This window comes from Thermobia domestica, chromosome 2, assembly GCF_964235325.1.
Source record: "Thermobia domestica chromosome 2, izTheDome1.hap1.1, whole genome shotgun sequence".
In the NCBI taxonomy this organism is placed as follows: domain Eukaryota; kingdom Metazoa; phylum Arthropoda; class Insecta; order Zygentoma; family Lepismatidae; genus Thermobia; species Thermobia domestica.
In genome coordinates this window covers 197822591-197846575 of record NC_137455.1, presented here as the reverse complement: position 1 = coordinate 197846575, position 23985 = coordinate 197822591, and the positions used below count along the sequence as shown (strand labels likewise).

At 36.8% G+C, this 23985-nt stretch overlaps 1 protein-coding gene and 1 long non-coding RNA gene across 3 annotated transcripts in view; one reads left to right on the top strand and one right to left on the bottom strand.

Moving 5' to 3' along the window:
• LOC145678351 (protein CEPU-1-like) overlaps positions 1-23985 on the top strand; it is a 1025842-nt gene that overhangs the window by 232573 nt on the left and 769284 nt on the right. The window lies entirely within an intron of this gene.
• On the bottom strand, positions 6526-20754 carry LOC145679790 (uncharacterized). The gene is made up of 3 exons (XR_014130538.1): positions 20422-20754; positions 11338-11476; positions 6526-6628 (listed from the first exon to the last, which is right to left on the bottom strand). It is a non-coding gene; the product is annotated as an uncharacterized LOC145679790 (long non-coding RNA).

The following is a 23985-nucleotide window of genomic DNA, read 5'->3' as shown; positions in this document are numbered from 1 at the left end:
GTGATGTTTCGCATGGCACACTGTACCCTTCACGGTTTCTTATCAACAGGGATCTTTAGCAACAATAATACTATGTATTTATTGTACAGAACTGTGCCATACAGAAGAACAAATAACCCTTTTGATGTGGGTTCGCAAGGGCACCCTACGTAAAGGGCGCATTATGCCCTTCACAGGTTCTTTACCAACAGTAATAGTGTGTATTCATTATACAGAACTGTGCCATACAGAAAAATAAATAAAACCGATTATCTTTGATGTGGTTTCGCAAGGGCGCCTTAGGTAAAGAGCGCACTGTACTTATCACGGGTTCTTTACCAGTAACAACTGTAAGAGTTTATTATATAAAAAAATTGTACATTTTTTTATAATGTGATATCTAGGAGGGCGCACCGGGACATGTCCCGGTGGGCCAGCACGGGCCTGTACCGGCCATAGAGAGTTGTACGAATGTATATTCTTATGCTCAGTTATGGAAAGAATTTTGGAAAAAATTGTTTTCTAAATTTAAAAAATTGATGCTGTAAAATAACAATGCCACCTAAAATTTAAGTAACTACATCCTAACCAAGCTTTTTATTATGGAACTAGCAAAATGACATTACACACTATGGTTAGTTATTTAGATATAGTCCAAAATCATGAATAACTCTGACACTTTAATTTATATTTCATTATAATATTGATCAAATATAAGACATATGGATCATTCAGAGCACAAGGAAATCAAGTGCAATTGACAAAGTTACATGAAAAAGATGTAAAGGTTTGCATGGTAGGCTTAAGTACATGGATAAATTAACATTTTTCTACATTATAAGAGTTATTTACAATACTGAACATGAATCTTTTAAGCTCTGAAAGGATCTTCCAAACTGAGATCTTAAAGATATAATATGTCTAAAGTGATCAAAAAATAGATGGCATCCCTTGTGTACTGAACACGCCATACATCAATCGATAAATTACATCAAATTGAAAAAAAAATGAGACGATCGAGGGCAGATTCCCATGCTTAGTGTTACAGAAAATTGACACAACATTTTTTTATGGCAAGTAAATTACGTGGTTTGTTGCCAATAATAACGGATAGTTTTTAGTCTGCAAGAACAGAGTGTTTATTTCTTTATGTACTCTTTGTGAAAGACATACATTAGGGAAGCACGGTGGGTCCCCCCTAATGCTCTGGTGCGTGGAGTTCCTCGGCCAAGTAAGTTTGCGATGGACATCTTGTCCGTGGGTTTTTTCGGTATACTCTAGTTCAGTGGCGTCGCCTTGTGCAGTTCGCAAGAGCACTTGAACCACTAAATATTGTGCGCTGTTTGTTGCTCCTTAAGATATTTAATACTATTTAGAATATTATTATATTGTCGTTTCATTTCTACTCTTAGCTTGCTTTACCCCTTGCGTATATGCATTCCATCATCACACCACGTGCACAACACAGCAGCGAGCGTGAGAGACTGCTGTGTGTGTAGTACAGGAGGGAAACGCGGGCAGCTGAGGGGAGGAACTGCGGTCTTCTGACGTTCAAATCATGAGTGGCGCTTTAAACTGAATCAAAGAACGAACTTCTGCGTTGAAAGCTGTTGCTGACTAATTTTCAATAATGTGGCGTTTTAAACAGAATCAAAGAATGAACTGCAATTTAAAATAGAAGAATATAGTAATAGTATATAACTCATTCTTTCAATCAATTATCACGTGTCTTTTTATCTCAATTTCTTGTAATGAAAATACACTAATGGAACATACAAAATTACGACTTTCCGAGATCGTACCAAGATGAATGTGAGGGTTAGAACCCTTCACCAAAGATTCATAAGTTAACGCAGAACAAAAGTAAATTTTAATTTATTTTCAAAACTTTTTTTAAATACGTATAATCTCTGATTTTTCTTGAGGCTCCGGTTTTCCTGCCCAAATAAACTAAACGTTTGTAAGAAAAGCGTATATCTTATGAAAACATACCGTATTTCGTAACATTGCTACAATAATATAACGCGTCGTGTATACTGTCACACTCTGTATTGGGGGAACATGAAGGAAATTTTGGAACTGATTTTTTTTTTTAACATTCATCCTCAACACATGCACAGTAGAAAAAGACTATTATTGGTGTTTTCAGTAATGTACGTTCAGCTGTAACACTTCTAAAAAACGCGGAATGTTTTTTTCTTTGGAGAGGGGGCGGAACTTACTTCGTAAATCGTATTTTATGCGCAGAAACATTATTCTCTCAGTGTATTTTAAAGTGACAAAAGTGAACATCTGTTGTGTGGTGGTATACTGATTGATTTATAAATGCATTGACTAGTATTTATTATTTCTTTTCCATAATTTCCATCAGCTATTTAGTGTTAGAATTTTTGGTAGATATTGCGTACTCTCGACCGTTTTCAAAACTATAGCTTATATTCATCCTTATACCTCCATTACATCTCTCAATTAAAATAAATATATGCTGAACTATAAAGATATTAAGGTGGGCATGCTCCGTATACTCCCGTATACTCTCCTCGATAGGTGTGTAGTGTTAGGTTTTCCTAAAATATATTCTCAATACTAGTGAATCATAGGCCTGTTCGATACGGAAGTACTTTTTGGATGATTTCTTGTAAGAAAAATCGTGTCATTACCCTATTTTGTAGAAGATTCTGTTGAGTGATTGCAAACTACTGTATATCTTTTAGTGCACTGATGAATTGTGAAAGTTTAGAAAGAAGTTGGAACATAACTGACTAAAGTTAACTATCATTTAGAAGTGAAAACTATACTGTGTTGAAATTTTAAAGTTCATTTAAAATAATAAATGGCTGATAGAATATGAAATGAAAATATGATTGTTTTGTTTTTCTCGCGTCTTGTATGAAGGGAATTAACAGTGGACCTGAATTGTGTAATATATTTGAGATATCTGATTGAAAATGTAAAGAAGTATGAGAACTGAAAAAAACATATTTAACTTATGCTGTATTTAACTGGTGTGAGCACCAGGGGCATACACTGAGAAAAAAAAATGTAGGTGGCATACTTAAAAACGTAGGTTACATTCGTAATTCCTGTAGTTTCTGGACTTAACGTACAACCGTATATAGCATCCTGCAGCAAACGTATAGCTGAAAAAGTATGTATTATACGTACTGTCTACATAAGTGCAATGACGTCATTCATGTGACGTCATCTACAGTAACAAGTATATACGGAGGTAATATCTAGCTTTGTGACGTCAGGATCGTATGTAGCATGTAGGTTAATAATGACGACACTCACTGACTATCAGGACGGAGCGTAATTTCAAGAAGTATGCAATATACGTTCTGTACGTGTGTTTCTTGCGTTCAACCCCGAGACAGCATCTATATTGTACTTGTGCCCCGTACGTACGACTAGATACAGTGTACGTATTGTACCTATGTATTATACAGATTTTCCTTATGTCGCACACAGCTTGTCCCGATACAACATACAGAATATCCGTATGCACCATACAGAGTGCACATATGCAGCTTACAGACTGTCTGCATGCGGCATATAGATTACACGTATGTCGCGTAAAGGCTGGCCATATGTAATGTATGGACTGGATGTATGTAGCTTGTAGATTGTCCATATGAAATATACGGATTTTACCTGTATCGCATACGTATTGCCTTGTTGTAATATATGAATTGGACATATTCAGGATCTAGATTGTACGTATAGTGCACCATTATTGAAGTGCTGCAACATACTGAGAAATGCATGATACATTCTTACTGTAATGTTGCCACATATTGTTTTTCTCTGTATGGAAACAAAAATAGCTTAAAATATGGTTGATCTCCTTTGTGCCAATAATAATAAAATTAAAAATACTACACTTTTCAAATTTTAGTTTGGAGCAGTGAAACTGTCCAGAGAAATGTATTTATCTGCAGGGTGTAAGTTTGGACTTCCTGCTAATTCTTTGGAAAGCTACTGCAAAGCCAAGTGTTGAAAAGTGGCACAAGAGTTAATTTTAAAATTATTGGCACAAAGGAGGGTAACCATATGTTAAACTATTTTAGTTTTCATACAGAGTAAATCAATATGTGACAATATTACTGTAAGAATTTATCATACCTTTTGCAATAACTTAGTTGCAGCACTTCAATAATAATGCAAAATTCACAGCCATGTACAATCCTATGTTCAAACTCAAAAAAGACTTACGTACAGTCATTTATTAAGCCGTTATCATCCATTGCTTGTACAGTCACGAAAGAAAATATTCTTCAGTTGACAAAATTTGTTTTCCTAAAAACTCAACAATAAATTAACCTATCAGAGTACCGACTTTGGCAGGTTGTCAAGTTATAACTATTCGAAGAATAACAACAAAAAGATCCAAATTAATTAATTTGTTGCCGAGCTATTGGCAAAAGAAAATTTGTCAACTGTCAAATACTTTCTTTTCCGTGTGTACTATATACAGACGACTTTACCTCATTCTTTTCCTTAATAATATCCTCTTCCAAAATGCAGAAGTTGTTACCACAAGAGGCGTGAATAGGATTTTCCAGAAATAACTTCTCTGAACATTTTAATTAACAGATAAGTTATTTTTTAAATGAAGCTATAATTAAAAACATGGTGTCAGCTGAAAACGTTTTCCCTCACAAGATGATTCCTAAACAGTACTCCCCATTAAAAATGCAACTTCAAGGAGACAGGGTAGCTACGCCAAAGTTCCCAAGCCGATATCTAATAGTAAGTGTCGAATATGCTTAACCCTTAACATACCAAGCGGGGTACTCTAGGGACCCCAGAGAGTGATATTTGGTGATACTGCCGCAATTATAAGAATCAATTTATTCTCGATTTTTATATGTATCCTGCAACCCTTTGAGATATCAATTACATGATTAGATCAACGATGCGTTTCTTTAAAAAATACAAAAAATAAAAACACACTTCAAAATGTAAAAACTTCATTGTTAAACCTGTGTTTCAGATTTACGAACACACAAGTATGAAATTGTATGAAGAACTGAATAGTGTTCAAATATACATAATATTTGACGTCAACAATGTTCATTTAACTTAAGTATGCTTCTAGACATCCAAAAAATAATAGTTGGAGTAACCCTCTGCAATACTATGTTGAGAAATTAAAATAATACTTGGGGTCCCCAGAAGACTCCAGCTTGGTAAACAACTTTGACGACTTAGGCTTGCTACGTTAAGGGTTAAACTTACCGCTGTATTCGCTGTGTGACAACGTGGTGATAGCAGAGCAGAACTGACCCAACATTGAACACCAGAACGACTGTAACACAGCGAGACATCGAGAGGATGTTCTCTTCTGGTATGGTAAGCCATGCGTCTTACGATCCAATGCCACAGCTCATCAACTGTAGCTGGCGGAGTTCACAGGTATGAGAAGCTGTGCAGCCATCGACCAAACATATTTATCCTTCCCTGCTCTACACATTCTGCAAATTTGGACTTTCCTGGATGTATCCTTCTTAGTTCAACATTTTAAGTAACGGGCAGTGTAATAGTCTCATACATTATTTAAAGAAAGAGCGATGATTCTCAGAATTACTCGGAAGTTTCTAGTTTACAATTATATACATATATAGATATAGATATAGCTATATAGATAGATAGATGTACAATAATTTAAAACGGTTATATCAAAGTTTGCATTCAGAGCACAAAAAGAAGTATAGCTCTCGGAACATTGATTTTAGCCAGATAATACCACTAGTAAACTCAACCACACTCAGTACCGTTAGTTGCTTGGTATTGTCTATGAGGCAGAGATCATCGTATCTCATTGCGTGTAGATTTTTGTATTTGTTTAACACTAAAAATTGTTTGTCGCTAACCGAACCCAGTAACATATATATACCGACAGGACGTACGTTAGTCACAAGGTTACATGAGTGAAACACTAAATTATTCGATTGACACTTGCGGCCTTGTCAACACTAGAGAAAGGTACAAAGTGATTAAATAAATACGAAACATAGTACATACAAAATATAGCGATGTATGAAGTCTCCTTTTCATACGATTTGGAGAAAGAATACATCTGTAGAGAGCAACATAAATGATTTCTCTGGATAATTTGGATTAGTCCAGAATTCGAACAAAAATAATTGTGAAATTCGTTAAGTCCAACATTTTTTCTTTCTTTCTTCGGATTCTCAATAAAGTTGACTACTGAAAAGCTGAGTTACAGATTTTATGTTAAAACATATTCACTATACCATTGCCTTATTCACAGAACAATACATTAGTTATTAATGTATGACTGAAATAATAGTGCTTCGTGCAGATTTACTTTATCCAATCGGAATTGCACAATGATAAAAAAAAATGTTGCAAGGTATAATGTTCTTATTTACAGAGAAAAAGAGTTGAAAAGACCTTTAACTAACAAACATTTTCTTTAAACAGACATACATTTATTCTAATTTATGGAAGAAAGAAATAATTTGCGGAGCAGTATATTTATTAAGGTTACATATTTGTACAAAGGAATGTAAATACAATCGGGTCTGTCTTCAGAAAGGACGTGCTTTTAGCCACAAATTACACTGCTTCTTTTCGCTGTCTTTCATGCAGAATCCTGGTTTTGTTTTGATACATGAAATACCTGAAACAAAAATCCAAAAATATTTAAAATGTTACATTTTAAAATATTTAACATTTTTTAGATTAAATGGACAAAATCTGTTCGGTCAGGTATGGACTTTTGGGTTTCTGGTAGAAAAATGATGAATTAAAAAAAAAAGTGTTTGTTGATGCTGAACAACTCGAAATGTATTACTATGCAAAAGTAAGTGGGTACCCACTGGCGTTCGAGGTACCATGGGGTACCTAATATGTCTGCATTTTTAGATATGTGGAAATATATGTCTCTAAAATGTAAAGAACTGATATCTGTTTAGTACAGAAAACCGCAACTCGGTAAGCCTTATGGATACCGAGGTATGGGAAAATAAAGGACAACACCATAGAAGTGTGAGTTTTGCGTACTAGATTGTGCAGTTTCGAAAACGTAATTACTGAGGGCTATCAACAACCTCAAAAGTAGTTTCAATTCAATACACTACACACACGTCCTTATGGGGGTTTTCGGGTACTATGGCATTCGCAGACCTCCCATTTCTAAACATTCTAAAATATATCTTAATAAACTTATAAAGAACGTTACAGGTGTGTGTTTACCGAAACCGCAAGTCGGTATGTTTAACAGTTACCGAAATATGGTGAAATAAATAGGAACACCATAGGTATGTGGGGCTTCCATACTTGACAGTAGTTTAGAAAATTAATGAAAATATGACTAATGGCTATCAAGATATTGTCAAATAAAGGGAGGACCCACACAGTTATGGGGTTTTCGTGTTAGGTGGTGAAATTTCCGAAATCGATCATGAAATCTGAATAAGCACCAGTAGCAATTTCATCCTAAAGTAACTGGGTATTTCCATGGGGTTTTAGAACATCATGGGTCTAAAAAGATTAAGTTTTAAAAGCTTTGGAAAATATAATTTGACATTTGTAAAGAGTATTAGAAAAGAGAATAGAGTTACCCAAAACTTCCAGCCAGTACATCTTACAGCTAGAGAGACACCGTGAAATAAAAGAGTATTAGATCTTGAAATTTCATAAAACAACTTTTGATCTTAATAAAAGTTAAATAAGATGGTACTTATATGGGTTAAGTGAGTACCTCACACTCGTCAGGGCAATTCCGATCGAAAGATTAATTCAGCTCGAAGTTTTCTTCGGGTAAATCCAAGCGTGATAATTCCTAGCGTACAAAAAGAATGAAAATTCTTTGTCAATATCTAATATAGCAACCGAGATATAAGTAATTATGTATTTTACGAGGTCGTAAAAATGGAGACCCACATGGATTTGTACTGTTGAGTCTTTGCTGTAAGAAGAAGAAATTTCAGAAAACTACCGTATACACCTTAATAGACAATTAAATGGGTGGAGGCACGGTGGCTTAGTGGTAGAGTGCGTACCTTTGGTGTATTGGGTCCCTGGTTTGATCCGTGTCCAAGTCAGTTTGTAGTCGACATTGTATTCGTGGGTATTCTCGGTGTACTCCTTTCCTCCCACCTTTACACTCCATCAATTCTATCATCAACATTCACTTGCCTTAATTTCATTTTAAAATTAAATGGGCAGTTAAGTGTGATCGTATCTCTGTGGATTAAGAGAATACTCCAGTGTAGTTTCTGCAAAACATACTAGGTACACACCCCACCACTAAGTTACTGTGTCCTCACTGATTTAATTGCATATTAAGGTATATACAGTAGGTTTTTGAATTTCTTTCTTATAGCAAAGACCCAGAAGTACAAATCCTTAAAGATCTCTATTTTTACGTCATAAAATAAATGACTCGTTATATTTTGGTTACTATATTAGATATTCACAGGGAATTTTCACTCTTTTACACAGCTCGATGAACCTTTGGAACTGCCTGAAGAAAACCTAGAACTAATCTTTCCATCGAAATTGTACTGAGGTACTTACTTAACCCATAGAAATACCATCTTATTTAATTTTGTTGGGACCAATAATTTTTCCGAAGTTTCAACATCTCATACTCTTTTATTTCACGGTGTTTCTCTATATGTTAGATGTACTAGCTGCAAGTTTTAGGTAAATACATATTTCTAATACTCTTTACAAATGTCAAGTTATATTTTCAAAAGCTTTTAAAATTTAATCTTGGTAGACTGTAAGATGTTCTAACACCCCATGGAAATATCTAATTACTTGAAGATGGAATTGCTACTGGTGTTTATTAACTTTCCATGACCGGTTTCGGAAATTTTATCATCTAATACGAAAATCCCATACCTGTATTGGTCCTCTCTTTATTTGACAATATCTTGATAGCCGTTAGTCATATTTGAATTCATTTTCCAAATTGTACCTTCAAGTATGCAAGCCCCACATACATATCGTGTCGCTCTTTATTTTCCCATGTCTCGGTATCCGTAAGGCTTACCGAGTTGCAGTTTTCGGTAAACAAATATCAGTTCTTTACATTTTAGACACATGTATTTCCATATATCTAAAATGCAGAAATTAGGTACCGCATAGTACCCCTCTACCCCATTGGGGTACCCACTTACTTTTGCATACCAGGGTAAAAACACCAGTGGTCGTTACTTTAAGGTTGAAAACATACTCTTTTGTCTCTTCTGTGAGCACCGTGAATCGGTCGGAGCTGTACCATAGTTGGAAAGAGACACTGATCCTTCCTATATATGACCATGTAGTCAGAATTCAAAATCGAATAGCCGTTGAAGGAAAAACAATATTTTAAAATCCCTTGTATTGCACCGGTAGTAGTCATCTCAAAATCGAAATGTTCCAGTGGTAGTTAGGGTTTTGTACCAGTGTTCGTCACTCAAATAACTTGACATAATTTATTCAGAAACGCACTGTTTATCAGTTTAAAATTAAGAATAGAGTATAAAGTACTAATCTTAATAACTGTGCATCACTTTTGGCACTCAAGAAAGAAAATAAAAAAGTTTTTACATACTTTTTAAAGCAATTTCAGTAAGAAAAATGTTAACTGAATTCAAAAGTTAACTGTATATTATTTTAACGTTAAGAGTACAATATTAATTACTATGTTTAATAACTATAGTGACTTTAAGCACTCAAGAATGAAAATAAACATGTTTGTACATACATTTTTAATACAATTTGAGAAACAAAATAAGTTAACCGAATTCAAAACTTAATTATATATCACCTTAAGATTAAGAATGGACAATAAAATACTGAGGTTAATAATAATGCATTAGTGAAGAATGAAAACAAAAATGTTTTTAACTACCTATATTGTATTTACATGTTGTTATTTCTCATTAACATGCTTTTTGATAACGCACGATATGGGCTAGGGGTACGCACGAGAAATGATTTGAGACTGTCACCTCTCGCAAAGGTGTCGCGAAAGTTGTCTCGTCTCGAAAACTGTATCTGTTTCTATTGGAAGAGCTATGTCTCGTCTCGAATTTCGTAACAAAAATTCGTTACACATGCAGTTTTGTGTAAAAAGTGAAATGTATAAATACAGGAGAGAAAACATTGCAGACAAACATTATGTTAGTATATTGAACATACTTTTTTGTATGTGGTGCAAAATATCTTCATCTATGGGGTTACTTTGCACCAAAGTTTATATGAAATGAAATCTTTGAGTTTTACGTTCCACGATTTTGCCGGGTATGCTAAAGGAGACTATAATCATGAGAATGAATGAAATAGTAGAATGAAAACTGTGAGAGAAAACGGGAAAACCCCGAGAAAACCACACACAGTGTTTGTCCAACACAAAGCCCATTTGGCACGTGCTGGGATCGATCCAGGAACTCCACGCAGGAGAGGTGAACGCTCCATCACTGAGCTACCACGTCACCAAAAACACAACCTCAGAATATACTTCATATAGAGTAGAAATGAAATGAAATCTTTGAGTTTTACGTCCCACGATTATGCCGGTTAGGCTAAAGGAGACGGTGATGATGAGTAATGAATGAAATGGTGGAATCAAGAAAGTGGGAGGAAACGGGACAACCCCGAGAAAACCCACGCACACGGTGTTTGTCCACCACAAAGTTCACTTGGCGGGGATTGGGATCGAACCCAGGACCCCAAGCACCAGAGGTGAACGCTCCACCACTGAGCTACCGCGACCCCTCATATAGAGTAGAAGTAACAAGATGTAAAAAAAAAAAAAAAAAAAAATGGCCCGTCTGGAGGACATGTAAGCTAAACACCAATACAATTGTTACAGATTTATTTACTTGCACTGTTTAGGCTGAACATCGCAACACCAATATCATTATGTCACATCCTTTCAAAAGTATGCTAACTGCAACGTAGACCTGCTTTGCTTCGTAATGTCCAAATAGTTGATTACTGTGCTCGAAAGCAGGCAAGTAGCATACAAATTTATGATGTTGAAGGCGTTATTTTTCACAGCTATGGAGAAAAGACATGAAAACGAAAAATAAAAATAAATCTTTGTTTTACTTCCTACGGTTATGCTATGTATGCTGACAGTCACAAATGAGTATTGAAAATTGATGATCTTGGAATACGATTTGGTGGAATAATGAGGGGGGGGGGGAAATAGACATTGATTAAATATAAAATTGAAAAGAAATAAGGGCCTGACGCTCAAATATTTATCTATCTGGCAGCCATCTTGATCCCTCTAAAATATCATGAAGTACTTGATTGATTCTAAACCCAATAATAGTAATAGTAATTATAACAATAAACACAGAATATACCTAGATATACTTTACGCACCTTGAAGTGTAGAAATTAATGATTGCAATCCTCAGCATTCCAATAGTTCTTTGGTTTCTCCAAATGAAGATTCGGACATCGGTTTTCTTCTCAAGCAATAATGGGGTACAATAATCAGTTGCAGTCCAAAGCCAAGTCACTAAGTTAAGCATGAATATAAAAGATTTTGTGTTAAATATTTCAATGTAAATTTCATGAAATAGAATTTATTAGTTAGTTACATACAAACTCTTACGCATGTAAGTCAGAATCTACTTGTAATAACTTGTAAATTTAAACAAACTAAATTATATCTACAGTTATAGGGACATCAAACATATATTCCATAAGATATATAGGGTGTCTCAAAAGTCCCCTGACATTAAGTAACTCGATTATTATCAGAGTTACAACAAAATGTAATTGGGAAACCGTCTCCAAATATGATGTTTCCAATGTAAGTTGAAGGAATTTTCAAAATCGGATGAGCCGTTTGGCTGTACACTCTTTATGCGTCCAATGTTAAATGAAAATGCAACGTTGCCATTTACCTGGACCCACAACATAAGTGAATGAAGTTACTGATTTTTACGCTAACATGTCGATGGCTAGCCCCCATTTCAAACAGTAACTTCATTCACATATGTTGTGGGTCCAGGTAAATGGTAACATTGCATTTTCATTCCACATTGGGCGCATAAAGAGTACAGCCCAAACGGCTCCTCCGATTTAAAAAGTGTTCACTTTAGAATGAAAACAACATATTTAGAAATGGTTTTTCCTCTTACGTTTTGTTGTAACGTCAGAGGACTTTCGAAACACCCTGTATACATCATACGAAGTTCCTTTCTAAATTCTACACGGGTGTAGTTTAATTGAATGTGAGATGGGTGATACACATTAGGCCGTTTGGAAATACTCTCACAGACGGCCGCCATTTTGGATTAAATTTGTTTGTTATAAACTGGTGGGTAATGTGATATATATATGGCCACAGGCTAGAATTTTCTCAGTATGTCAAATATGCAATCAGATTCCATGGAGCTTAATTTGGTGAAAAGTTATTGCCAATTGAACGTTGTATTTACCTCTTTCTTCTAGATGTAGAACCATACCGTTAGCACGTGAGGAATGCATCGAAATATTCAAACTGTGGAGCGGGAGGAGTGCCTGTACAGTGGTTACCGATTGCAAACAGAATCATCCACAATGTGACTGTGTTACATGTTGCAGTGTCACAGTAATTAACTAAATTTGAGGAGACGGGCACATTCGTGAACATACGTCGTAGCGGACGATCGTAGAGAGCTACAGATGAAGCAACGCCTACGGCAGTGCTGACTTCTTTCTCGATGTGGCCCCAGAGGAGCACACGTCATTTATTAATGCAATGTGGGTTGAGTCATAGGGTCTGCGCGTGTATAAGTGCATCCGTACAAGGTGCAAATGAAGCAACATCTCCACGAGAACGATGTTGATCGCCAAGTGCAGTGAGTAATTATGGTTAACATTTTTATGCAAATACTCTTTTCAGATGAAGCTGACCTCTACGTAAATGGGAAGGTTAATAGGCAGAACATGCACAATTGGTCACCTGACAACCCCGCGTGCAAGACCCCTCCAACATGACCAGCGCAAAGAAAATTAATTATGTTGTTGGCAGACAAATGAGGAATACGTCTAATCAGTCACTTTTTCATTCCATAAAATTAACTGCGGAATAATACCTCACGCTCGTTCGTACAGGGATAGATATTGCGAGCTGCGATGCCCGAGGATGGTACATTCTCGCAGTTTTTTCAACACCATGGCGCTTTCTTCATTATGGATTCGTATTGCGTCACTACTTGAACAATTTTCTAGAACATGGGTTGATCGACGAGAGGCAGTTGAATGGCTGCTCGATCACCGGACCTAACGCTGTTCAATTTCTAGCTAAGTGGAAAAGTTAAGGCTATGGTTTGTGCAGTAAATATTCATAATTTTTATCATCTAGAACAAAGTATCGCCATCGTCTGTGCACAAATTTGACCCTATATCCTACTTTGTGTCCACAGCAATTGGAAGAAGCTTCTGCAAATGTTTATTGCTCAGTAGGAACATGTAGAACATATACTATAACCAGGGGTAAAAGTGGACCTGAAAAGGTGGGGGGACGGTAGGTAGCGGCATCACTCCACGCCGTTCCTCCTGCCTATCTCTGCCCATTGTACCATTTTAGGATCTATGGGACGTCCTACATATTTTTCGAGGTGGGGAACTGCGTCCCCCGCGTTCCCCCTAGCTTTTACCCCTGACTATAACAGGGAAATGTGTTCGAAGTGGGAAAAATCAGAGGCGGTGTGTTTTATTACGATTTTGACTCGACATATCGGCTATCTAAATGTTCAAATGCAGTGAGGTGTGAAGCCTACAAGATTGCATTTCTATTTACATAATGTCTGAAAACCACTGGAAAGCTTCTTTTAGTTACGGAGAAAAAACGGAGACTGATCCATCCATCGTGAACAACTTTCTGGAAAAAAATAAATAAAAATAGCCCTTACCTTGTATCAGAGAATTATACACGAAAGTGCTCAAAAACCGACTTTCAATATTAACAATTTCCAGCGGGAAAACTCCTGGACCACACACTCGAATGAGGGGTATTTCAAACTCCCGTAAGATCTGCCCCCACAGCAATCCCCTAAATCCGCCCATGCTCAAAATACGACGCTTATAAGAATTCAGACAAGACGACACTTACATACATACGAAAGAAACAATTCAATACGGCACATCAAAATATAAACTAGATGAACTTCTTTGAAAACACCTCATTTTACAAACAAAAGGTAGAAAAAGGTAAAAATGTCAGTATTGTCAACTTAGAATCTACATAAGAAATAAAATCTTTTTATGTGCAAAGCTATTCGTCAATACGTATAAAAAAAGGATTTATTAATGGTATTTAGCATTTATTCTTCCGTGAAGGTTTATCTTGATCACTAAAAAACCAGAAACGGTATGTCTCTATCACTGGAAAAAAAAAAAAGAAGGGTATGACATTACCACTACATATAGTCTCACTTGGTTCACTGCCAATAACATTTCACCAGAATAAGTTACATGATATCTGATTGCATATTTGACATCCTCAGAACATTTTAGTGCATGGCCATGTATCACACTACCCACTTATCGTCCGTATTACAATTTCGAATCTAAGATGGCGACCGTCCGCGTGATGTAATCCGAAAGTATCCCTCTGGGCCTAATGTGTATCTCTTATCTCGCAATCAATGTAACTACATCCCTGTAGTTTTCAGAAAGGATGACAAGGGACTTCTGATGCATCCTGTATATAATAGTTGTATCAATAATGACGGGTATACCGGCTAGGCTAAAGGAGACGCTGATGATGATATAATGAATGAAATGGTGGAATGAAGAAAGTGGGAGGAAACGGGAGAACCCCGAGAAAACCCACTCACACGGTGTTTGTCCACCACAAAGTTTACTTGGCGCGAGCTGGGATCAAACCAAAGACCCCAAACACCAGAGGTGAACGCTCTACCACTGAGCCATCGAGGCCCGACAGGAATATTTGTTGAAGTCTACTGTCTTCTTCAGTACCAAGGTTACACAAAAATGAGCCTATGGTTTTGATGGAATTCGAACCAACATTATATGTATACTCTCTCAGCGAGAATCAAAGCTGGCACCAAGTTTACATATGCGCGCGCATTGTATTTTACTTATATAGCTCACAGAGCTATGGGCGAGCAAGCAAGGCACGTGCCCCGGGCGTGTGGTTGGAGGGGCTACTAAAAGAGAGGTTATATATTAGTACTTTTCCATTTTGGTGTTTAATACTTTTCATCAGAGTGCGAAATCATGAAATCAAAGTGAGGGAGACTGAAGGACTGGAGAGAGCGAGAGAGAGGGGAAAAAAAAGCTGCGCAGTCTTACACTTCAAAGAATTGTAGTGAAATGAGGTCAGAATTCAAGATGACATTCGGATGCTTGGCACGAAGAAAAACATTGCAAGCAATTTTGAAAAAAAAAAAAAAAAAAAGAAAGAAAGAAAAAAACTTAAATAATGTGATATATTTTGTAGGCTTTGGATATGTATGTTTTAGTTGGCATCAACAATTATTGGTGTGTTTTGTCACAATTGACAGTTTAGCGAGAGACTAGGCTAACTGACAATTTTAACTTTCTGAAAGAAAAGGAAACAAATGAAAACAGCACGTTTCAAAGGATACGACTGATATTCATAGTTTGGTTTAGTATACAACAGGGGTGGATCCAGGATGGACTACTGGGGGGCGGTGGGTTGTAATGCCACTACTTACAAGATAGAGCTACTTTTAAGAGATTCAACTCTGGGTGGGTTTTATTTTATATTAAAATACACAAAGTTTCCTCTTCTTGGGGGAGATAGACCCTCCCTGGATCCGCCCCTGTCTCAGGACAAGCCACACAGACAAGTGGTTGAGGCAAAGGTCAATTAATGACATTAGTATGCTGTTCCGTCAAAATCTCAATCTTGACCTGGATGTAAGTTAGCCTGGTCTCTCACTGAACCCCTCAATTGAATGTTTAATATGTAAATTAGGCACTTCTACATCACAAACAGTAAATATAACCTACCTTATTCTACGTTTTTAAATGCATTTCTACAACTGATTGTAACTTTAAAGGTTCTCGTGAAGATTAGCTGGCGGAGGTTACCTAACATAGCCATGAGTTATCAAATTAACAGTTGTGCTTCGTGGGTGATGATAATGATCCTGAGGTTAGATGTTAAATTGGACTCGAGAGCGGAACAAGGGCTGATCTTATTCGTGTCTCAGATGGGGGGCATGGAATGGAACGAATATGAAAATAAGGTTGCTGTAATAGTTTTTCATAGGGTTTGTAAGATTTTCGAAACACTTGGCATTTTTTTTTTTTTTTTTATCAAGACTTGACATTTTTTAAAGATAAAAATCAAGACTTGGCAATTTCAAGTTTCATCCCCCTCCCAATCTTGTAATGCTCGCTACGCCGCTGTAAGCAATGCATATTTTCGACAATATTCGTTGTTCATCTGTTTCCGCTGGGTTCCAACGTGGTGAGCTGCATATGGGACTTTTAATAGTGTTATTATAATGAGAAAGAATTGTAAATTATGTTGATGTTCCTAAAAGAGGGAAATTGAAAGAGAAATTAAATTAAAAATAAATAAGGGAGAGAAAAGTAATTACTTGAAAATAAAAATAAAGTCTTTGAGTTTAATGTCCCACTATTATGCTGTTAGGCTAAGGGAGTCGGTGATTAAAGCAAGTTAATGATTATGGAATATTTGGTGAAATGAGAAAGTGGGAGGAAACCAAGTCCCCGAGAAAACCTACGAGCACGTATATGAAAATGAAGTAAAACATACACTGGACTATGCTTTCTTTGTCTAGCAGAGTCATAGTTTGGAATCGAAAATGTGTTTTGAATCCTTGTATTTAGAGATTAAGAGTGTAAGTAACGAAATCACTTAATACATCCATTAAGATTTCGGAAAGCGAAATCTAAATTTAGGTAAGCTAACTCCATGTACTAACTGCTTGCATCCGCTTCGTACATTGTTCGAAGGGTCACGAAGCAAATCACCTCATTTAGTCTACACATACCTAGTACTAGCGTTAATTACCTGCTTCGTTGGGTGAAAATAAGAAAACCAGTAATACATGTATGTTACGTTAGTCAGTCACTTTTTTTACTATTACGAAACGCTCTCTCATATCGGTTATTTTCGATCATTTGTAAGATCCGTCTCCCCTCTTTCCCTCCCCAAGTTGCTTGGCTGAATTTTGATTTAAATAGTATCGGAAGTGTCACTGTCCATTTCTGCGCCCCCGAAAACAATGGATTTAGATTAGGATCAGTTCACTTAACTTAGTAAGCCTACAGCTTTGGCGCGGCTCGACTTGTTGGAAAGCAATCCAAAATCTAAACAAATATATCGATGTCATTGGGGTTTACTAAAGTGTGTCGTAAGTCAAGAAGATTGAGAATCACTGCCTCGATTATTCACTTCAATTAATCATCAAACTCCTTTAACCTGAAGTATATAATCGTGGAATGTTCAATTAAAATTATAATTTTATGGCATCTAGAAAATGCACATATCGTACATTACGTTACATTACCATTCAATCGCAATAGGTTATTACAGACATGTGGTTGGCTTGAAGCTTAGCGTCCTATTCAGCGCCAAGACTGTGTACTACCTACACCTACAGCATAATATGGAATCCTACTCGCATGATCTTCGATCAAGATTTGAATCAACGGGAGGATGAAGATTTTCCCTCTCGTCAAGTAATTTCCCCAACTCGCCAAAGAATTTCTCCCTTGCCGGGAAAATATGTTCCCTCATTTCATATTTTACATATTATATACTATATATTATATCTTGCATCACTGAGAAATAAAAGGCTTGGATTGTATATCTGAAAAGTCGCCCCCTCCCCGCAGGCACGTAGCCACGATTTCGCAATACGGGAGGTCTGTGACGAAATACTGTGGTTATCACACCAGGGGTTCGATCAATCTAAACTATTTTACTGACAACATATCCATATTGATTTGTTAGGACAATAAAATGAGGATATGTTAGTAAGTATTTTAATTAAAGAATTATGAAGAAATCTTGCGTAAAAGAATAGAAAAAAGTATTGACAAAGACATAGTCTTCCAAGGTCATTCGAACTCGGTTCTTCTCGTCTTCTTTCTATTTCTCTTATCTTAGTTCAATGCCGTCAAGGATAGCAACGAGATCTCTTTCTGGAGTAAAGACATCCTATAAAATGGATTAGTGTTGCCGCGAAATTCAAAATGGTTCATATTATTGGTAATTCTGGGCATTGCTTAAGTTCTGACAGGCTATCTGAAAGAACCGGTTTATCGATCGTCATTTGTAGTCCATAGGGTTACTGGCGCAAGTCCCGGGGGGATGAGGACATGTCCCCTCCAATCTTAGAACTGGGGGGGGACTTTCCCCTCAATAATCCGATTTGAAATGCGTTTTTTGGAGAGAAATGTGATGATTTGTGTCCGATTGCCACAAAGGAAAGTAAGATGAAATTGATGTCCCCACCCCAGAATAAGCCTTAAATCTGCCCACCTCAGAATTTTGAAGACAACTCTGCTCCCCTGATCCTCCGCAGCATTGTTTTTCAACTTCATACAGTAAACCCTCGTTAACACGAATATCAAGGGACTGAAAAATCAGGAGTTCGTGTTAAAAGAATTCGTGTTAACCGGGGACACAAATTTTATTATTCGAATACATTTTCTCCATACATACACACTACAGTATACAGACTATACATACCACTACAGTATATTATGTATGTCATAGAACACACTAGAGATGGTATCGAGACGAGACTGAGTAGTCTCGGTCTCGTCTCGGTTCCAAATTCGTGACGAGACCAAGACTATTCTCTGTCTTGATACCATCTACAGAATTGTATCGAGACGAGACTGAGAGTTTCGGTCTCGTCTCGATTTCGGAAAGCACTCCTCGGTCTCAAATTCGAGTTAAAATCGAGATCGAGACTAGTGTAGGTCTCGGTACCATCCTCTGAAAAGTGAAAACACTACAGTAAGTTTATTAGCCTATCTTCGAAGATTAAAAAAAAAAAAAAAAAAAAAGCTTCCACGCAGAAAATCCAGGTCAAGTTATAAAATTGATAACTTCGCTAGCAGGGTGAGTACCGCTTGTAACGGAAAGGTATTTATGATTGCTGTCACCAGTTTGGAGTTACAGGGGAGAGAAGATGTTTTGTCTCGAGCTGTCGCCAGCTCGTCTGCCAAGCACCTGCATGTTCAGCGCTTGACAGAGGACAGAATCAACACCTCATAAGAGGAAAGATATCTGTTTCTGGTTTTTCTCTTATTTACAAGGCAATTTTCGTCTGTATAAATACTGTATGACAAAAACTGATCTGGAGTGAAATCTGAAATAAGAAAAATGATGTTTAAAAAAATCAAAGGATTGGAAGTTCGTGTTAAATCAAAACCTTTACTGACTCAAGGGACTAAAAATTAGTTCGTAATTCGTGCTAACCGAAATTCGTGTTAACCGATAAAACTTCCTATAAGATAACGTACAGCGATGCCGGGACCGAAATTTTGTTCGTCCTAACCGAGTGTTCGGCTTAAGCGAGTTCGTGTTAACGAGGTTATACTGTAATTTGAACATCCTTAAAAAAATTATGAGAACTGTCTTACCCGTCCCTCCCAATGTTGAAGACAGATTTGCGCCGCTGCATACGGTTAACATGGAGCTAGATGGAATTCGGAATGTTCCGTTATAATAATATCCAATTTCAACTTGATCCGCCCCCCCCCTCCCGTTTCCTCCACACAAAGCTCCTCGTAAGAAAGAGTAACCAAAACGCTTATTGTAGCTTTATATTTTTGAGGCTGATTCATCTGTTTCTTTCTGTTTCATCTTTCCTTAATATTTTTCATTTCTGGATCCGAAGGGGGGGGGTCTGGACCCACCCCTTGGCTACGTGCCTGCTTCCCGTAAAAAGCTTCATTCGAACCCTGAATCAAACAACTCCATCTGTAAAGCAGTGCTGAGTTGATTTTAATATCCTTTTCTGCAACGAGGCTGTATGAGACGTGGACTTACTGATTAACATGGACTCCGAACCACTCCCGCCGGGAATCGAACGCGGGTTTCCCACACCAAAGGCGCGTACGCTAACCGCTTAGCCATGAAGGAGCTCATATCTATAGCAGTGTAAGCAACAACAACAACAACAAAAAGAAACACACATACATACTAGAACAACAACAACAACAAAAAGAAACACACATACATATTAGAAGTTTGCGCAATTGGGGATCAAAACATTCTCAATGAAGTATGAGAAATAGTAAACGTCAAAGTGGGCTTCTGCTTATTCTTTGCTTCGTTAATACTTAATTCCTTCTAGAAATAGTGAAACAATACTATGAAGACACAGTACTTAAACATAATCGAAAGAATAAGACAAGGAAACAGAGTAATTTCCGACTAATTAAACTAGTCATATATACTATACCTAACTGTTACATTGTATTTCTTACCATATTACGAAAGCGATATAACTTTTTTACCAGCCATAGAAGCTGGACGCAATCCAATACTGCAATTTAGACGCTGTAACGAAAGCTGCAAGTCAAACGTCTGACACTCAACTGTGTAATAGCTGTTTCAAGCGGCCTACAACTTATGACCTTGAAACTATGTGCTAGTAACCAAATTAATGCCAAGGTACGATACAAACACCCCAACTTGCCACAATGACGTCAACACAAGGAAAAAAAGAAAAACATCTAATTTTTGGTTCGAAAATTATGAAACAATAATAATAATAATGTAATTCTCAGGAACTCAAACATTAGTTAACTAGAGAACATAACAAGCAAAACAAAACAAAACAAAACAAAACAAAAAGAATCTTAAACGTGAGCTCTCCCTGACTGCTGTTTTTAAATTTCAGTGAGGCTGTAAAATATGTTTTGTTTTATTGTTAAAAAACAAAAAGAAAAAGAAAAATAAAGAAAGAAAGGAAATAAATTTTGTTGCAAATATCCTAGTAAAAATAGGTTTCCTAGACACAAGTGGCTCCGCGTAGCGTAGTTGCTAACGCTCTCGCCTTCGGTACGAGCGGACCCAGGTTCGATTCCGGTAGGGGCACTCGGTCGAAAAAGTATCAAAAGCTTTTAAGTCCAGACATCCTGAATGAGGCTTTCTTGGGTTTTCCTCATTTCATACCAGGCAAATGCCGGGTAGTACCCAACATATAGGTCCCAGGCCGTTTGCTTCCTTCCCTTTCCCCGGATAGTGTGCTCACCGAGGGACGTCATAACTCACATGTGACGGGCTAACAAGGTCATTGATGCCGAAAGCCCAGAAATCTAAATCCTAAATCTTCACTACACAAGAAAATGTTCGCGCTGAAAACGGTTTCTTAGCAATTATGTTAAGCAGTCCTGTAGTAAATCTCCATCAAGTAATAAACCGTCACATATAAAAAGGAAAGAATAAACACATAACATTCATTTTGCGTACCTTGAAATGTAAAAAGTTACAAAACATTAATATTCAAAGATTTCTCAAAATTCAGATTAACCCATTTCTTTCTCCTCAACCATTAACGAGTTACAATAGTAAGAATTGTGGTCATAAATCACATTACTTGTTTAGTACTATATTAAAGCAAGTTATACTAAAGGAATATATAATTAATGGAATATTTAACTAAAGTGATAATTTACTATTGCACTTACCCAGGCTTCTTTCCTTCCGCTCTTCTTTTCCGTTTGTAAACAACCTCGTTTATAAACCAGCTCGCAAGCATACGACAGTTGTTTCATGACGTCATCTATGGTGCAAGAAAGAGGTGTCTATAGGCGGTCAGGACCTCACACACAGATGGACGTATATAACATATAGCTGAAGTATTTAACATACGTATACGTATATAAAATACGGAAGATTGTTAGATATCAGACATCCTGCAGCGACATGATATAACATCCAAGCGCGTTAAAGGCAGTAGCTGTGTAGCATATGGATAAAGTACGCTCCGTACAGATTTCCTTAGTAAACATAACGAATCCTTGTATTTGTACAATATACCGCTGTCCGGATAATGGATTTTTCTCAGTGTACCCACACGGAGAATCTACCGGGTTCGAATCCCCCCTCAAAACTTCTTAACTCGACATACGTTTGTACACTTTCATAATAAAACTATAATTGTTTAGTAGAGAAATGACTGCTGTAGCTTAAAAATTTGATGTTATATTTCATCTGTACTCTTTCTTTATTTAAAAAAATCTAATTCTGTATTTTTCTTAGCACATGGATGGCAGAACTTAATAATTAGATACCATTTCTGGGCTGTAGAATTACATCGGATCAATCGTACCTAGATGTTATGTTTCATAGTATTGGACCCCCCAATTGGACTCATCCAATAAAATTTTCTGCGTGCGTGCCTGATAAGTGCGTCAAATATTCTATCAGGATTCGTTCGCATGATCATTTTTATTAAATCTATAATAATTTTGTAGAAAAAGATGTCACATTCGTGGCCGTGTGCACGAACGAAGTTCAACTGTTGAACGAGGGTCATAATCAAGCTCGGTGAAAATATCTGTTGCACCAACAACGTTCAAGGTTAAGTCTCGATCAAATGGTGGATAAATCTGATTTTAGCTTGAACGGGCAGTTTGGGGGTATAAACTTCGTTGATCCAAGTTAATCTGTTTACATTCAATAATGTCTTTGTATTTTGTCACAAATAAAATTACAATACATTTCTCGTGTTCGCAAAAATCTTTTGCTCGTGGTTTTATTATTTGTTTCCATCACAATTAGGATCACTGAAATTAGACTACTCATAACTCAATGAAAACAATCTCGAAAGTCGAAAAGACCGGTATCACAGGGATTTTTGTACCCTGGAAACTTCTACCCCCTGGAAATCTTTACCCCCATTGTTGGTTTCTGGTAATTCCAAAGGAAAAGTCAGAAGTCATACTAAAAATTCATATCATTGAATGTGATCTCTCAATGTTGCACTCGCTTTAGCAAGATGGCTTTAAATCCGAAAATTAGGTAGGGATAATAATTTCCTAGGGAATTATTACCCCCTGTCGGTTATTGGTTACTTCAAACACAAGCTCAAATGTTACATTATAAATTGAGTTGAGTTGAGTTGATTTTGAGTTTAACGTCCCGTTCAGCAGCGAGGCCATATGAGACGTGGACCTACTGATTAACGTGGAATCCGAACCACATGAACTCCCGCCGGGAATCGAACCCGGGTCTCCCACGCCAAAGGCGCGTACGCTAACCACTTAGCCACGAAGGAGCTCTCATTATAAATTGATACAACTGCGTAGTATATATTAACAGACACAGTCACTTTGGGCAAGATGGCTTTAAATCCGAAGATTTGGTAGGGAGTAATAATTTCCTAGGAAATTATTACCTTCCTATAGGTTATTGGTTACTTCAAAAACGAACTCAAATGTTTTGATTTTGCTCAAAGTGACTGTGTCTGTTAAGGGATACTACGGAGTGGTACCAATTTATAATGCAACATTTTAGTTTGTCTTGTTTGACAAGTGGAGACATATTTTAGTCAACTATTATTTATTCATTATTCTCCGTCCATTTTGTTCTGGTTTTACCAACGGATTATTTTACCTTGCATTTTCGATATGGCCATTTGCCTCGCGTAGCCTAAACATGTCAAATTGATTTCCTCTATATTCGGTGTCATTATCTTTAAAAATTGATTTTATTCCCAAAAGAAGTTTGCGTATTTTGTCAAGGTTCCGCATTCTCTACAGCCAGCAATATGTACCTAGGTATCACTATACATTTTAGACCTCAGATGGTCGTGTGAGAAACATTCAAATAAATAAATAATAGAAAATAGAAGCTATCTGTCGAGTAGTGTCAATCAATTGTTAAATCGCATCAATTTTCACGAATGCCTAACAAGTAAACATCTGTTTGATGTTTTAAGTTTGTGCAAACTTGTTTTTCAGTTGTTTTGGAATTTAAGCTAAGTAGATTGAAAATTTCACTGAGCTGTTATGCGCCAAATGAGAATGTTAGGTTATTTATAA